We start from the raw sequence: 18,646 nt of genomic DNA on the forward strand, positions 1-18,646 counted from the left end.
ATACTACTCTAAAGCTACCAAAGGAAAAAAATGATGAAAGGCTTTCGACATTACTTGATGGGTTAGACATCGGCACAAATGATCCATTCGCTATAAAACCCATTTGCACAATTCTTGAAAAATTTCAAGATATTTTTCATTTGCAATACGGCTTCCCATTAATTGCGAACAATTTTTAAACTCAAAAGATACAAATAACGGATTCCTTACCAGTATACGTAAACAATTATAGACTTCCGCAAACACAGTTGGAAAAAATAAATAAAGAAGTCGATCAGTTACTACGAGAGGATGTAATCGAAACATCTGTTAGTCCATATAATTCATCACTTTTAGTAGTACCAATAAAGTCAATGAATGATAAGAAAAAATGGCGATTAGCAGTGGATTTCCGTAAACTGAATAACACAATTGTGAATGATAAGTTTCCGTTAACAAGAATTGAAGATTTATTAGATCGACTAGGAAGAGCGATGCATTTTTGCAGTTTGGATATGACGAGTTATTTCCGTTGCGGCCGGTGATGGCATTTTCATAAAGGAATGGTCACTATCAATTCAAACGTTTTCCTTTTCATTTGAAAACGCATTTGGACGCATCTGCATTATTATATGTAGACGACATAATCGTCTTTCGCTCTTGATTTAGAGATCACAATGACAATTTGTGCAACGTTTTTAAACGATTGCGAAAATTTAACTTAAAGTTAAATGATATAAAGTGTATTTTTCTACCACCTGAGGCGGTTTACCTGGGACATCTCATAACTGATAAAGGGGTAAGAACTGATCCAGCCAAGGATAAAGCAATAAACAAGTAAAACAGCTGAATATCGTCCACCTTTTGGTACAAATTTGACAATTTCCAAAAAAATATAATCCGTTAAAACTTCAGTTAAAGTCTTAAAAATATAGAACATAGCCGTATATTAGAGTCTATACGACGACGTGGACCAGCATAGGCAACATTTTCACAAGCTATTACAATATTCAAATGCGAAGCTTGAAAAAACTGTTTATAATGTAGCTAAAATCATCAAAATACCGAATATAGGGAAGTATCATGGGGGCTATTAAACGTGGACCTGCACAGACAATTTTCTTCAAGTTTCTTCTGAGCATTCTTGGGTGTGTTAACTGCTTTCGCTATTGATAAGTCTCCGATATCTAATGCATCTACAGCACTTAGTGCTGTTAATGTTGGTACTAAAGGAAGAAATTCACAAATTTGTTTTACTCGTATAACCCTGGGAATAATTATATTAGATGTTTTCCCTTAAATGCTTGTCCTATTGTTTTACGAGCAATTTTTATGGCACTATTAATATCGCGTGGTTTCTCCTATCTAAGGATCAAAGTTACATATTCAGTCGAAGAAAATACCTTTTTTCTGCATACAACATTTTAGTTATACCCATACCTAATTTTGATTTAGCCTCCATGGTATTGCTAGCTAACAAAACATTAATCTTTTCACCCCAGTTACTATATGTTGCTTTCACTCATTGTTTTGGTATGCTCAATATCCTGTGGTTTACAAGCTGAATCTAAACCATTTATTCATTTGTCGCCTCTTGTCAATGATTTTTGTACCGGGACCACAGAATTCATATTCATGTAAATGAAGCTCGAATGGTAGTGCGTCAATAGCGTTATTCAATAGTTCTGTTCCTCAAATGACTCGTTAATAATTAATTAAGTTTTTATAATACATAACTATTTTATATAGTCTCTTATTAACTAATTCCATGTCGTGATTAGTTCAACGGATTAAAATTTATAAATATATATTTATATTAAAATCTTTTCAACAACCAAAATATTAATATTTGGAAGAGTTAAATACACCTATTAAGGGAATGGGATTTCATACATATGCTGAAAACAGTGACGTTCTACAACCGAAGGATGGCGGAGGATAATTCGGTTATTATATTTGATGATGTCGCTTGTCAAAATCAAAACAATATATGCGCAATTTTTTTGTATGGAGAGACATAGTAGATATATATGGACTCCTTCTGTTTATGTCAAACATATACACGAATTCCCAAACCGCTTATTAGAGATAATGCCAACTTGATAATAGCTTTCAAACATGATAATATCTATATGAAACTCACTTTAATGAATACATTGGAGGTGATACGTCATTCAACGAGTTTACTGCTATATGTCGAGAGTGTTGGAGCAATAAATATGGATTTTTGGTTATAACTAAAGATGATACCACAACTAACGGTCGCTACAGAAAAGGATTTAACGTCTTTATTCATGTTCAGTGCTTTATTATATCTTGAATAAAGCACATCTATATTCAATCGAAATCGCTTCAAAAAAAAAAAAAAAAAAAAAAAAAAAACAGTTCATAGCTCACCTATTCTCCTTAAAGCAGTATGTTTCAAACTGACATGTTATTATAAACCGCCCTTTTTCAAACTGACCTGTTTATTATAAACCGCTCTGTTTCAAACTGAATTGTATATTATAAACAGACCCTGCTTCAAACTGACTTGTTAATGTATACCGCCCTGTTTCAAACTGTCTTGTTTATTATAAACCGCCGTGTTGCAAACGGACCTGCTTACTATAAACCGTCCTGTTTACATAAACTCTGTTATTTCTACCCTCCAGGCTGGTATCTTTACCATAAAACGAACAGTTTATGATTACCTCTGTTCTGTTGAAAAATCTTAAATAACTGGAAGAAAAAGAATGGATGAGATTGTTTTAAAATAACTCATTTTTCTGCGGAGAAAATTTTAATCTATTAAAGAAGGAGAGGATGGCATCGAAGACGACTCCAGTATACATTAAAACCCATTATAAAACCATTAAATGATGTGGCTATAATATCACCTTTAAACTTAAATGAAACAAAAAATCGATAAACGCCTAAAAATAAAAAAAAAATTAAAGAGAAAACGATTTGAAATTCGGTTACAGAAAAAAGGACTTTGTAGATGACAAAATAAAAATTTTAAACCAAACATGGGCTTTATCTAGCGGTCTATACAATCTTTTATTTCACAAAAATCCTACTGGCTGTGATACATTTGAATTAGATATATGTAAGAAAATTTTGGAGAATACGTGTGTATACCGGAGAAATCATAAAATAACCGGACAAATTACAGGAAATGAAGTTCCGAAGATTACAAAGATTATAAAAAACTGATTCAATCAACTCACACAGGTGAAGGATTAATGAACTTTAATCTAAAGAAACCAAATTATGTATATTGTAACAATCCAAATGAGTTGGTTGAACGTTTAAAATTATTTATAGATTCCAAAAATGCTAATCCTAACTTTGAATACCCTCCACCATTTGGTACAAATTTAACAACATTCAAAAAAATAAAATCCGTTAAAAATAAAATAAATTCCGTTCAATTTTGGTGAATAATGTCACTAAAATCATCAAAATATCGAATATCGGAAGGTACCGTTATATGGGGGCTATACCAAAACGTGGACCTACATGACCCATTTTCAATACCAAAAGTCCTACAGACATAATACACATTTGAGTAAAATTATATCAACCTACTTCATTTCGTTCGTAAGCTAGAGGGATTTCCAGAGACGGACGGACATTGATAAATCGACATAGAATTTTATGCTGATTAAGAATATATATACTTTGTGGGGACTAAAATGTATATTTCGATGTGTTACAAACGGAATGACAAACTTAATATACCCTCCATACTATGGTGGAGGGTATAAAAGAGCATTATACCGCCAATGTTAAAGCCACACAGTATTAACTATAATAAATTAACTCCACTCTCAAGCGAGGAAACGTTTTCCTTGCCGAAGAGTTATTACAAAGGGCATTGATGATTTATGGCAAGCAGATTAGGTTGAAATGGGGAAGCGATAAAAACAAAGAGTATTTAAAAGAATTTTGATTGCTGGCAGAGTACCTAACAACTTACAATCGGATTATGGAAAAGAGTTTCTTTTAACAGAGACTTTAAGAAAATAGCAGATATATGCGCAGTAAATCTCTATTTGTCAAAAAATTTAAACGAACCTTAAAAAAAACAGGTTTCGAGAATATTCTTACAATGGTACATATCATTTGATTGATATATACAGAAAGCTGATTCATGAATACAATCGAACTAAACATGGAACTATAAATATGCGACCCATTAATGTAACTGGAACCTCTAACCGTTTAAGGTACTCACTCATCCCAAGCAACAAATTAAATTGGTATACAAACAATTTTAAATATGTGCTTTACCAAAGTGATGATAGAAGTACTGTATGTTTAGGTAAGTTTCAAAACCAATATTATCAGATTTTACACACAAATTAAATAGAAGCCAGTCTAATTACATGCCAAGAAAGCTAAAAAATTTTATTTACATCTTTTTTCTACATCTATAAAAGAGGAATATGTTTACATGTTTGTTTTTATTTGTAATTTGTGGACTCGTCGCTAAACAGATTTTCATGAACATTTCCAAGTATACTACAACATCGCCTGAAATTAACATTGGCTATAAACGTTTTTGAAATTCGACTTGGAACTGAAAAAATCTATGATTAAGTACCGTTATGTTTTAACGACAAAGAAATTGAAACTAAAGTTCAGAAGTTACAAAGAGCCTAAACCGGCTTTAAGACTTAAGTGAATTTAAAAATGTCAAAAAGCTCTTTTTAATGTGTTGGAAATCGGTGGCAATTTGTTGTCCCTTCCAAAAATTTAAAACAGAAGAACAGAAGAAGTAGCGTTTGTTAGCGCCGGCAAACAAATTGAGGCAGGTCCTAATTTTCCACCCTAACACACATACATGTCTACACAAAAACAGGTTGCAGGCCAACATTACATTGCGATCCTGCCAAACATGGCATCGAGCAGCAAATCCTGTCATGACGAATTACCCCAAGGTCTTAAGAGGTTAAAACTGGAGGAAATTACAAATTTATTTCACACGTAAATCACAATAAAATATTTGAAGTTCACATCTCAATTCAATTCACAAAACACAAGATCACACCACGAATTTACAAAATATCGATCAAAACAAAATGAAATAATTATTAGTGTTAACTGACTGATAAATAATTAGTTTAAAAGTAATTGGTAACCATCATTGGAAAAACTCTATTTTTGCAATGTGTTAATGTTAGTTGCAAAATAATATAAATGAAAGCATGAAAGCATGCATTAATGAATTAGAAAAATTAAAATTGAATTTGAATTTGATTTTGAAAAAAAATTGAAGACAAATTAGGAATATTAGAAGAATTGGTCAGTGCGGTGAATGATTACCAATGTGAAGATGAGAATGATTATCTTTTAAAGGCGAGATTTAATGAATTGAAAATAGAAATTTCGGTTTTAATTAATGAATTGAATATAAAAGAGGATATAGTAAATAATAACATATATATATATATAGCACAATTCGACATGTCTATTGTAAGAAAAAACTTGCATGTATTTATGTTTAGAAGACTTTATTTCTCAAGCAGAATTGAACAAGACAAAGAATTATTCATTAAGTACATCTATAATTTCAAGTTATCAGCCCATGTAAGGAGTATCTTAGGTCGTTCAAACAAGCCAACGATATTTGTACAATTAAAAAAGGCACTGGAAGATGCTTACCCAAATCCAAGAATGCTACGACAACTATTAACTGATTTAGGGACAACCAAGCAAGGACATTTAACAATGTTATTAGTTAAATCGTTTTTAAATAGGAAATTTAAAAAACCCGTCTCAAGAGACCAAGGATGCGACCTACAAAGATAATGAGTGTATGGCATTAAATGTTTTTATGAAAGGGGCTAACGCTGAATATCAGCCAAATTTATTAGCTCATGTGCCTACAAGTTAAAATGAGGCGACCCAAAGATGTATTACAGCTGAGAGAAGTTTAGATCTGGATACGAAGGATTTATTCTTTGTAAATAAAACAAATAGATCAAATGAACAGAGTAAACCTTTAGAAAAAGTATAGATACAATAATAACGATTACAATAACTCTCACAGAAACAATTACAATACACAATACAATATCGGTGATCGATGTTGTAATAATTATGGGAAAAGTAACATGAATAATGGAAATCCAGGAGACCGAAAAAAAAATTGTAATGGTCACAACAATAATCGCACTATCACGGAAACAACAATAAGAATGCAGAATATAAAAATATACACGGTAATGTGAAATACAATAAAAGTAAAAATGGCAAAATTTAGCATACGGAAGTCCATGTACATGCCAACAGGGAAACTCAGACGGCCGTATGTTGAAAGAATTCATCCAGGGGGCCCAAAATTAAGGATATTTAATGTAACTTTGATGACAAACGCTTTTATTTCGTTGAATTCCAAGGATAAGCGTTTAACGTTCTTATTATATACCGGAGCAGATATTTCCATATGCAAACACACATTTTCATCCGTGAACAAAACAAATACTTCAAGATTAAGTGACATAACAAAAGAAGCTATTCAATGTGTTGGAACTTCAGAACTCAAGTTAGAAGTTGATGGAGAGACATTGTGTCATGATTTTTTCGCAGTCGCAGATGATTTTCCAATACATACAGATGGAATTATTAGTCGAGATATTTAAGTAAAATATTACTGCAAAATAGACTTTGAAACACATGCCATAGCATTTAATATTAATAATAGAGAAATTGTAGTGCCGATCAATGCAAGGCCCGTGCAGAATAAGCAGCTGTTAGTACCTGCAAGATCGGAAACCATATTACAGCTTGATATGAAAGTACATGAGATTAGCATAATACTCAATAAGGAAATATCGGAAGAAGACTTTTTAGCGAATTGTTTAGTTACTGCTGATGGTAAAATGCATGTTAAGGTTCTAAATTTTACTGATGAAGACGTAAAGTTAAAAGAACTGAATTGCCAATTAAACCCAAAAAAAAAAAAAAAATACCATATATACTACTCTAAAGCTACCAAAGGAAAAAATGATGAAAGGCTTTCGACATTACTTGATGGGTTAGACATCGGCACAAATGATCCATTCGCTATAAAACCCATTTGCACAATTCTTGAAAAATTTCAAGATATTTTTCATTTGCGATACGGCTTCCCATTAATTGCGAACAATTTTTAAACTCAAAAGATACAAATAACGGATTCCTTACCAGTATACGTAAACAATTATAGACTTCCGCAAACACAGTTGGAAAAAATAAATAAAGAAGTCGATCAGTTACTACGAGAGGATGTAATCGAAACATCTGTTAGTCCATATAATTCATCACTTTTAGTAGTACCAATAAAGTCAATGAATGATAAGAAAAAATGGCGATTAGCAGTGGATTTCCGTAAACTGAATAACACAATTGTGAATGATAAGTTTCCGTTAACAAGAATTGAAGATTTATTAGATCGACTAGGAAGAGCGATGCATTTTTGCAGTTTGGATATGACGAGTTATTTCCGTTGCGGCCGGTGATGGCATTTTCATAAAGGAATGGTCACTATCAATTCAAACGTTTTCCTTTTCATTTGAAAACGCATTTGGACGCATCTGCATTATTATATGTAGACGACATAATCGTCTTTCGCTCTTGATTTAGAGATCACAATGACAATTTGTGCAACGTTTTTAAACGATTGCGAAAATTTAACTTAAAGTTAAATGATATAAAGTGTATTTTTCTACCACCTGAGGCGGTTTACCTGGGACATCTCATAACTGATAAAGGGGTAAGAACTGATCCAGCCAAGGATAAAGCAATAAACAAGTAAAACAGCTGAATATCGTCCACCTTTTGGTACAAATTTGACAATTTCCAAAAAAATATAATCCGTTAAAACTTCAGTTAAAGTCTTAAAAATATATAACATAGCCGTATATTAGAGTCTATACGACGACGTGGACCAGCATAGGCAACATTTTCACAAGCTATTACAATATTCAAATGCGAAGCTTGAAAAAACTGTTTATAATGTAGCTAAAATCATCAAAATACCGAATATAGGGAAGTATCATGGGGGCTATTAAACGTGGACCTGCACAGACAATTTTCTTCAAGTTTCTTCTGAGCATTCTTGGGTGTGTTAACTGCTTTCGCTATTGATAAGTCTCCGATATCTAATGCATCTACAGCACTTAGTGCTGTTAATGTTGGTATTAAAGGAAGAAATTCACAAATTTGTTTTACTCGTATAACCCTGGGAATAATTATATTAGATTTTTTCCCTTAAATGCTTGTCCTATTGTTTTACGAGCAATTTTTATGGCACTATTAATATCGCGTGGTTTCTCCTATCTAAGGATCAAAGTTACATATTCAGTCGAAGAAAATACCTTTTTTCTGCATACAACATTTTTAGTTATACCCATACCTAATTTTGATTTAGCCTCCATGGTATTGCTAGCTAACAAAACATTAATCTTTTCACCCCAGTTACTATATGTTGCTTTCACTCATTGTTTTGGTATACTCAATATCCTGTGGTTTACAAGCTGAATCTAAACCATTTATTCATTTGTCGCCTCTTGTCAATGATTTTTGTACCGGGACCACAGAATTCATATTCATGTAAATGAAGCTCGAATGGTAGTGCGTCAATAGCGTTATTCAATTGTCCTGTTCCTCAAATGACTCGTTAATAATTAATTAAGTTTTTATAATATATAACTATTTTATATAGTCTCTTATTAACTAATTCCATGTCGTGATTAGTTCAACGGATTAAAATTTATAAATATATATTTATATTAAAATCTTTTCAACAACCAAAATATTAATATTTGGAAGAGTTAAATACACCTATTAAGGGAATGGGATTTCATACATATGCTGAAAACAGTGACGTTCTACAACCGAAGGATGGCGGAGGATAATTCGGTTATTATATTTGATGATGTCGCTTGTCAAAATCAAAACAATATATGCGCAATTTTTTTGTATGGAGAGACATAGTAGATATATATGGACTCCTTCTGTTTATGTCAAACATATACACGAATTCCCAAACCGCTTATTAGAGATAATGCCAACTTGATAATAGCTTTCAAACATGATAATATCTATATGAAACTCACTTTAATGAATACATTGGAGGTGATACGTCATTCAACGAGTTTATTGCTATATGTCGAGAGTGTTGGAGCAATAAATATGGATTTTTGGTTATAACTAAAGATGATACCACAACTAACGGTCGCTACAGAAAAGGATTTAACGTCTTTATTCATGTTCAGTGCTTTATTATATCTTGAATAAAGCACATCTATATTCAATCGAAATCGCTTCAAAAAAAAAAAAAAAAAAAAAAAAAAAACAGTTCATAGCTCACCTATTCTCCTTAAAGCAGTATGTTTCAAACTGACATGTTATTATAAACCGCCCTTTTTCAAACTGACCTGTTTATTATAAACCGCTCTGTTTCAAACTGAATTGTATATTATAAACAGACCCTGCCTCAAACTGACTTGTTAATGTATACCGCCCTGTTTCAAACTGTCCTGTTTATTATAAACCGCCGTGTTGCAAACGGACCTGCTTACTATAAACCGTCCTGTTTACATAAACTCTGTTATTTCTACCCTCCAGGCTGCTATCTTTACCATAAAACGAACAGTTTATGATTACCTCGGTTCTGTTGAAAAATCTTAAATAACTGGAAGAAAAAGAATGGATGAGATTGTTTTAAAATAACTCATTTTTCTGCGGAGAAAATTTTAATCTATTAAAGAAGGAGAGGATGGCATCGAAGACGACTCCAGTATACATTAAAACCCATTATAAAACCATTAAATGATGTGGCTATAATATCACCTTTAAACTTAAATGAAACAAAAAACCGATAAACGCCTAAAAATAAAAAAAAAAATTAAAGAGAAAACGATCTAAAACTAGAAAGATGAACATGGTGATTGGAAATTCGGTTACAGAAAAAAGGACTTTGTAGATGACAAAATAAAAATTTTAAACCAAACATGGGCTTTATCTAGCGGTCTATACAATCTTTTATTTCACAAAAATCCTACTGGCTGTGATACATTTGAATTAGATATATGTAAGAAAATTTTGGAGAATACGTGTGTATACCGGAGAAATCATAAAATAACCGGACAAATTACAGGAAATGAAGTTCCGAAGTATACAAAGATTATAAAAAACTGATTCAATCAACTCACACAGGTGAAGGATTAATGAACTTTAATCTAAAGAAACCAAATTATGTATATTGTAACAATCCAAATGAGTTGGTTGAACGTTTAAAATTATTTATAGATTCCAAAAATGCTAATCCTAACTTTGAATACCCTCCACCATTTGGTACAAATTTAACAACATTCAAAAAAATAAAATCCGTTAAAAATAAAATAAATTCCGTTCAATTTTGGTGAATAATGTCACTAAAATCATCAAAATATCGAATATCGGAAGGTACCGTTATATGGGGGCTATACCAAAACGTGGACCTACATGACCCATTTTCAATACCAAAAGTCCTACAGACATAATACACATTTGAGTAAAATTATATCAACCTACTTCATTTCGTTCGTAAGCTAGAGGGATTTCCAGAGACGGACGGACATTGATAAATCGACATAGAATTTTATGCTGATTAAGAATATATATACTTTGTGGGGACTAAAATGTATATTTCGATGTGTTACAAACGGAATGACAAACTAAATATACCCTCCATACTATGGTGGAGGGTATAAAAGAGCATTATACCGCCAATGTTAAAGCCACACAGTATTAACTATAATAAATTAACTCCACTCTCAAGCGAGGAAACGTTTTCCTTGCCGAAGAGTTATTACAAAGGGCATTGATGATTTATGGCAAGCAGATTAGGTTGAAATGGGGAAGCGATAAAAACAAAGAGTATTTAAAAGAATTTTGATTGCTGGCAGAGTACCTAACAACTTACAATCGGATTATGGAAAAGAGTTTCTTTTAACAGAGACTTTAAGAAAATAGCAGATATATGCGCAGTAAATCTCTATTTGTCAAAAAATTTAAAGGAACCTTAAAAAAAACAGGTTTCGAGAATATTCTTACAATGGTACATATCATTTGATTGATATATACAGAAAGCTGATTCATGAATACAATCGAACTAAACATGGAACTATAAATATGCGACCCATTAATGTAACTGGAACCTCTAACCGTTTAAGGTACTCACTCATCCCAAGCAACAAATTAAATTGGTATACAAACAATTTTAAATATGTGCTTTACCAAAGTGATGATAGAAGTACTGTATGTTTAGGTAAGTTTCAAAACCAATATTATCAGATTTTACACACAAATTAAATAGAAGCCAGTCTAATTACATGCCAAGAAAGCTAAAAAATTTTATTTACATCTTTTTTCTACATCTATAAAAGAGGAATATGTTTACATGTTTGTTTTTATTTGTAATTTGTGGACTCGTCGCTAAACAGATTTTCATGAACATTTCCAAGTATACTACAACATCGCCTGAAATTAACATTGGCTATAAACGTTTTTGAAATTCGACTTGGAACTGAAAAAATCTATGATTAAGTACCGTTATGTTTTAACGACAAAGAAATTGAAACTAAAGTTCAGAAGTTACAAAGAGCCTAAACCGGCTTTAAGACTTAAGTGAATTTAAAAATGTCAAAAAGCTCTTTTTAATGTGTTGGAAATCGGTGGCAATTTGTTGTCCCTTCCAAAAATTTAAAACAGAAGAACAGTAGAAGCAGCGTTTGTTAGCGCCGGCAAACAAATTGAGGCAGGTCCTAATTTTCCACCCTAACACACATACATGTCTACACAAAAACAGGTTGCAGGCCAACATTACATTGCGATCCTGCCAAACATGGCATCGAGCAGCAAATCCTGTCATGACGAATTACCCCAAGGTCTTAAGAGGTTAAAACTGGAGGAATAGTTCAAGCGCTAACAGCAAATAAAGGAAGAAAAGCTGACGCGAACTCCCCACACTGATAAACCTGGACACCATAAAGGAGCCAGAATTGTATGCCTGTGTCGACAACTGGCAGCCCTCATAGAAGCTATGAATGGCAAAACTGACTAAAAATAGATGCTCTGGAAGCTTAGATGAGATATAAAAATTCACAAAACAGCCACATTGAAAAAATAAATTTTTCCATATTTCTTTTTATTTTATTTGGTATGCAAACACTATTCTTTTTAAGGAGAAGAAGAACCCAACAGATGGAACATCACAGGAATAATTACAAAAAGCTAAACATAAAATTTGCAGAAGAAATACAAAAAATGAAATCATAAAAATATAAAAATTACAAATTTATTTCACACGTAAATCACAATAAAATATTTGAAGTTCACATCTTAATTCAATTCACAAAACACAAGATCACACCACGAATTTACAAAATATCGATCAAAACAAAATGAAATAATGATTAGTGTTAACTGACTGATAAATAAAAATCATAAAAAATATAAAAATTACAAATTTATTTCACACGTAAATCACAATAAAATATTTGAAGTTCACATCTTAATTCAATTCACAAAACACAAGATCACACCACGAATTTACAAAATATCGATCAAAACAAAATGAAATAATGATTAGTGTTAACTGACTGATAAATAATTAGTTTAAAAGTAATTGGAAAAACTCTACTTTTGCAATGTATTAATGTTAGTTGCAAAATAATATAAATGAAAGCATGAAAGCATGCATTAATGAATTAGAAAAATTAAAATTGAATTTGAACAAAAGTAAAAAAATTTACAAAAAAAAAATTGAAGACAAATTAGGAATATTAGAAGAATTTGTCAATGCGGTGAATGATTACCAATGTGAACATGAGAATGATTATCTTTTAAAGGCGAGATTTGATGAATTGAAAATAGAAATTTCGGTTTTAATTAATGAATTGAATATAAAAGAGGATATAGTAAATAATAACATATATATGGCACAATTCGACATGTCTATTGTAAGAAAAAACTTGCATGTATTTATGTTTAGAAGACTTTATTTCTCAAGCAGAATTGCTGCATGGTTTGCTCCAAGAACAAGACAGAGAATTATTCATTAAGTACATCTATAATTTCAAGTTATCAGCCCATGTAAGGAGTATCTTAGGTCGTTCAAACAAGCCAACGATATTTGTACAATTGAAAAAGGCACTGGAAGATGCTTACCCAAATCCAAGAATGCCACGACAACTATTAACTGATTTAGGGACAACCAAGCAAGGACATTTAACAATGACCTCATTTAGGGAAAAGAGATCTGAACTTTGTTATTAGTTAAATCGTTTTTAAATAGGAAATTTAAAGAACCCGTCTCAAGAGACCAAGGATGCGACCTACAAAGATAATGAGTGTATGGCATTAAATGTTTTTATGAAAGGGGCTAACGCTGAATATCAGCCAAATTTATTAGCTCATGTGCCTACAAGTTAAAATGAGGCGACCCAAAGATGTATTACAGCTGAGAGAAGTTTAGATCTGGATACGAAGGATTTATTCTTTGTAAATAAAACAAATAGATCAAATGAACAGAGTAAACCTTTAGAAAAAGTTATAGATACAATAATAACGATTACAATAACTCTCACAGAAACAATTACAATACACAATACAATATCGGTGATCGATGTTGTAATAATTATGGGAAAAGTAACATGAATAATGGAAATCCAGGAGACCGAAAAAAAAAATTGTAATGGTCACAACAATAATCGCACTATCACGGAAACAACAATAAGAATGCAGAATATAAAAATATACACGGTAATGTGAAATACAATAAAAGTAAAAATGGCAAAATTTAGCATACGGAAGTCCATGTACATGCCAACAGGGAAACTCAGACGGCCGTATGTTGAAAGAATTCATCCAGGGGGCCCAAAATTAAGGATATTTAATGTAACTTTGATGACAAACGCTTTTATTTCGTTGAATTCCAAGGATAAGCGTTTAACGTTCTTATTATATACCGGAGCAGATATTTCCATATGCAAACACACATTTTCATCCGTGAACAAAACAAATACTTCAAGATTAAGTGACATAACAAAAGAAGCTATTCAATGTGTTGGAACTTCAGAACTCAAGTCAGAAGTTGATGGAGAGACATTGTGTCATAATTTTTTCGCAGTCGCAGATGATTTTCCAATACATACAGATGGAATTATTGGTCGAGATATTTAAGTAAAATATTACTGCAAAATAGACTTTGAAACACATACCATAGCATTTAATATTAATAATAGAGAAATTGTAGTGCCGATCAATGCAAGGCCCGTGCAGAATAAGCAGCTGTTAGTACCTGCAAGATCGGAAACCATATTACAGCTTGATATGAAAGTACATGAGATTAGCATAATACTCAATAAGGAAATATCGGTAGAAGACTTTTTAGCGAATTGTTTAGTTACTGCTGATGGTAAAATGCATGTTAAGGTTCTAAATTTTACTGATGAAGACGTAAAGTTAAAAGAACTGAATTGCCAATTAAACTCAAAAAAAAAAAAAAAAAAAAAACCATGTATACTACTCTAAAGCTACCAAAGGAAAAAAATGATGAAAGGCTTTCGACATTACTTGATGGGTTAGACATCGGCACAAATGATCCATTCGCTATAAAACCCATTTGCACAATTCTTGAAAAATTTCAAGATATTTTTCATTTGCGATACGGCTTCCCATTAATTGCGAACAATTTTTAAACACAAAAGATACAAATAACGGATTCCTTACCAGTATACGTAAACAATTATAGACTTCCGCAAACACAGTTGGAAAAAATAAATAAAGAAGTCGATCAGTTACTACGAGAGGATGTAATCGAAACATCTGTTAGTCCATATAATTCATCACTTTTAGTAGTACCAATAAAGTCAATGAATGATAAGAAAAAATGGCGATTAGCAGTGGATTTCCGTAAACTGAATAACACAATTGTGAATGATAAGTTTCCGTTAACAAGAATTGAAGATTTATTAGATCGACTAGGAAGAGCGATGCATTTTTGCAGTTTGGATATGACGAGTTATTTCCGTTGCGGCCGGTGATGGCATTTTCATAAAGGAATGGTCACTATCAATTCAAACGTTTTCCTTTTCATTTGAAAACGCATTTGGACGCATCTGCATTATTATATGTAGACGACATAATCGTCTTTCGCTCTTGATTTAGAGATCACAATGACAATTTGTGCAACGTTTTTAAACGATTGCGAAAATTTAACTTAAAGTTAAATGATATAAAGTGTATTTTTCTACCACCTGAGGCGGTTTACCTGGGACATCTCATAACTGATAAAGGGGTAAGAACTGATCCAGCCAAGGATAAAGCAATAAACAAGTAAAACAGCTGAATATCGTCCACCTTTTGGTACAAATTTGACAATTTCCAAAAAAATATAATCCGTTAAAACTTCAGTTAAAGTCTTAAAAATATAGAACATAGCCGTATATTAGAGTCTATACGACGACGTGGTCCAGCATAGGCAACATTTTCACAAGCTATTACAATATTCAAATGCGAAGCTTGAAAAAACTGTTTATAATGTAGCTAAAATCATCAAAATACCGAATATAGGGAAGTATCATGGGGGCTATTAAACGTGGACCTGCACAGACAATTTTCTTCAAGTTTCTTCTGAGCATTCTTGGGTGTGTTAACTGCTTTCGCTATTGATAAGTCTCCGATATCTAATGCATCTACAGCACTTAGTGCTGTTAATGTTGGTATTAAAGGAAGAAATTCACAAATTTGTTTTACTCGTATAACCCTGGGAATAATTATATTAGATTTTTTCCCTTAAATGCTTGTCCTATTGTTTTACGAGCAATTTTTATGGCGCTATTAATATCGCGTGGTTTCTCCTATCTAAGGATCAAAGTTACATATTCAGTCGAAGAAAATACCTTTTTTCTGCATACAACATTTTTAGTTATACCCATACCTAATTTTGATTTAGCCTCCATGGTATTGCTAGCTAACAAAACATTAATCTTTTCACCCCAGTTACTATATGTTGCTTTCACTCATTGTTTTGGTATACTCAATATCCTGTGGTTTACAAGCTGAATCTAAATCATTTATTCATTTGTCGCCTCTTGTCAATGATTTTTGTACCGGGACCACAGAATTCATATTCATGTAAATGAAGCTCGAATGGTAGTGCGTCAATAGCGTTATTCAATAGTCCTGTTACTCAAATGACTCGTTAATAATTAATTAAGTTTTTATAATACACAACTATTTTATATAGTCTCTTATTAACTAATTCCATGTCGTGATTAGTTCAACGGATTAAAATTTATAAATATATATTTATATTAAAATCTTTTCAACAACCAAAATATTAATATTTGGAAGAGTTAAATACACCTATTAAGGGAATGGGATTTCATACATATGCTGAAAACAGTGACGTTCTACAACCGAAGGATGGCGGAGGATAATTCGGTTATTATATTTTATGATGTCGCTTGTCAAAATCAAAACAATATATGCGCAATTTTTTTGTATGGAGAGATATAGTAGATATATATGGACTCCTTCTGTTTATGTCAAACATATACACGAATTCCCAAACCGCTTATTAGAGATAATGCCAACTTGATAATAGCTTTCAAACATGATAATATCTATATGAAACTCACTTTAATGAATACATTGGAGGTGATACGTCATTCAACGAGTTTACTGCTATATGTCGAGAGTGTTGGAGCAATAAATATGGATTTTTGGTTATAACTAATGATGATACAACAACTAACGGTCGCTACAGAAAAGGATTTAACGTCTTTATTCATGTTCAGTGCTTTATTATATCTTGAATAAAGCACATCTATATTCAATCGAAATCGCTTCAAAACAAAAAAAAAAAAAAAAAAAACAGTTCATAGCTCACCTATTCTCCTTAAAGCAGTATGTTTCAAACTGACATGTTATTATAAACCGCCCTTTTTCAAACTGACCTGTTTATTATAAACCGCTCTGTTTCAAACTGAAGTGTATATTATAAACAGACCCTGCTTCAAACTGACTTGTTAATGTATACCGCCCTGTTTCAAACTGTCCTGTTTATTATAAACCGCCGTGTTGCAAACGGACCTGCTTACTATAAACCGTCCTGTTTACATAAACTCTGTTATTTCTACCCTCCAGGCTGGTATCTTTACCATAAAACGAACAGTTTATGATTACCTCGGTTCTGTTGAAAAATCTTAAATAACTGGAAGAAAAAGAATGGATGAGATTGTTTTAAAATAACTCATTTTTCTGCGGAGAAAATTTTAATCTGTTAAAGAAGGAGAGGATGACATCGAAGACGACTCCAGTATACATTAAAACCCATTATAAAACCATTAAATGATGTGGCTATAATATCACCTTTAAACTTAAATGAAACAAAAAATCGATAAACGCCTAAAAATAAAAAAAAATTAAAGAGAAAACGATCTAAAACTAGAAAGATGAACATGGTGATTGGAAATTCGGTTACAGAAAAAAGGACTTTGTAGATGGCAAAATAAAAATTTTAAACCAAACATGGGCTTTATCTAGCGGTCTATACAATCTTTTATTTCACAAAAATCCTACTGGCTGTGATACATTTGAATTAGATATATGTAAGAAAATTTGGGAGAATACGTGTGTATACCGGAGAAATCATAAAATAACCGAACAAATTACAGGAAATGAAGTTCCGAAGTATACAAAGATTATAAAAAACTGATTCAATCAACTCACACAGGTGAAGGATTAATGAACTTTAATCTAAAGAAACCAAATTATGTATATTGTAACAATCCAAATGAGTTGGTTGAACGTTTAAAATTATTTATAGATTCCAAAAATGCTAATCCTAACTTTGAATACCCTCCACCATTTGGTACAAATTTAACAACATTCAAAAAAATAAAATCCGTTAAAAATAAAATAAATTCCGTTCAATTTTGGTGAATAATGTCACTAAAATCATCAAAATATCGAATATCGGAAGGTACCGTTATATGGGGGCTATACCAAAACGTGGACCTACATGACCCATTTTCAATACCAAAAGTCCTACAGACATAATACACATTTGAGTAAAATTATATCAACCTACTTCATTTCGTTCGTAAGCTAGAGGGATTTCCAGAGACGGACGGACATTGATAAATCGACATAGAATTTTATGCTGATTAAGAATATATATACTTTGTGGGGACTAAAATGTATATTTCGATGTGTTACAAACGGAATGACAAACTTAATATACCCTCCATACTATGGTGGAGGGTATAAAAGAGCATTATATCGCCAATGTTAAAGGCGCACAGTATTATATTGAATAAAGTTCTTAAAAAATAAATATAGTAAGAGGGACTATAATAAATTAACTCCACTCTCAAGCGAGGAAACGTTTTCCTTGCCGAAGAGTTATTACAAAGGGCATTGATGATTTATGGCAAGCAGATTAGGTTGAAATGGGGAAGCGATAAAAACAAAGAGCGCAAAAGATGTATGCGCTGTATTTAAAAGAATTTTGATTGCTGGCAGAGTACCTAACAACTTACAATCGGATTATGGAAAAGAGTTTCTTTTAACAAAGACATTAAGAAAATAGCAGATATATGCGCAGTAAATCTCTATTTGTCAAAAAAAAAACTGTTTATAA

The sequence above is a fragment of the Musca domestica genome, unplaced genomic scaffold (assembly GCF_030504385.1).
Source record: "Musca domestica strain aabys unplaced genomic scaffold, Musca_domestica.polishedcontigs.V.1.1 28, whole genome shotgun sequence".
Lineage (NCBI taxonomy): Eukaryota > Metazoa > Arthropoda > Insecta > Diptera > Muscidae > Musca > Musca domestica.